This window comes from Calidris pugnax, unplaced genomic scaffold, assembly GCF_001431845.1.
Source record: "Calidris pugnax isolate Ruff unplaced genomic scaffold, ASM143184v1 scaffold97, whole genome shotgun sequence".
NCBI lineage: Eukaryota > Metazoa > Chordata > Aves > Charadriiformes > Scolopacidae > Calidris > Calidris pugnax.
In genome coordinates this window covers 1,154,945-1,156,022 of record NW_015090837.1, presented here as the reverse complement: position 1 = coordinate 1,156,022, position 1,078 = coordinate 1,154,945, and the positions used below count along the sequence as shown (strand labels likewise).

General features: G+C 46.3%; 1 protein-coding gene across 3 annotated transcripts in view; it reads left to right on the top strand.

Annotated features, from left to right (window-relative positions):
• LOC106887812 (protein CEPU-1) overlaps positions 1-1,078 on the top strand; it is a 264,886-nt gene that overhangs the window by 205,975 nt on the left and 57,833 nt on the right. The window lies entirely within an intron of this gene.

Here is a 1,078-nt window from a genome sequence, read left to right as displayed (position 1 = left end):
TTTTAATTTTTTTTTATTTTTTTTTTTCCCCCTGCTCCTTCAGCAGCAGGACGATATAATTGATGGCCTCGCCGAGCATTAAACCCTTCCTCTGCCTTGGCTCCGACCGGAGTTCATTACTTTTTGAAAAGCTTTGTTGTCTGTTTGTGCTCAGGTGATTGTTGTTGGGGACGGAGGGGGGGGGGAGGATATTGTCAGCAGAGAGAAAAGAGAGGAGGAGGAGGGGCTGGATTTGGCTGGGGCTGCTTCGTAATCAAATTCCCACTCCCTTTTAGCGAATTTTCGAGTGGAGAAAGTCCTCTTTTTTTTTTTTTTTTAGCAAAATTGAAATACCCTCCCGTAGGCAGGAGCGCAAAACTCAGGCCCTTAATTAACGTGCAGCAAAAGGTTGTCTCACTCTTGGGGGCGATTGGAAAATGCCTCCGGCGCCGTGTTGTCCTTATTCTGGTGCTGGGGGGCACTGGGCAGGTGGGGTGGTTGTTTTGGGGTTTTTTTTTTGCGTGATGCAAATGGTTTTCTGCATTTTCTGGCAATGCCTGACAAAGAGTCCCTTTCCATCCCCATCCTCATCATCCCCGGCTCCGCCGCAATTTCATTTCCCTTTGACTGGCGCGAGTAAATATCACAGCTCCACAACTCCGGTCCGGTGACCGGTGTGATCCAATTTAATAGCATTTAAAAATTCAAAGTGATTGTCGAGCCAAATGGAAATGTAAGATTTCAATCCCCAGCCTGCCTTGGGGAGAATGAAGGGAGGAGAGCGTGGGGGGGGGAGTTGGGATGTAGACAAATGGACTAGATAAAAAATAATGGAAAGTAACTTAATTAAAGAGGCTGGAGCCAAGTTAAAAACAGTAATGATTTTGAATCGGAGAAGTGCAGGTTTTAAAAATGAAAGGGGAAAAAAAAAAGAAAGAAAGGGAAAGTGTGGATAAAGAGCCTCCAAAATGAATTCCAGCATTGGAATGGGCTGCCCAGGGAGGTGGTGGAGTCACCATCCCTGGAGGTATTGAAGAAATGTGTAGACATGGTTCTTCAGGGCCTGCTCTAGTGCCCAAGATTACTGGTTTGTGGTGGG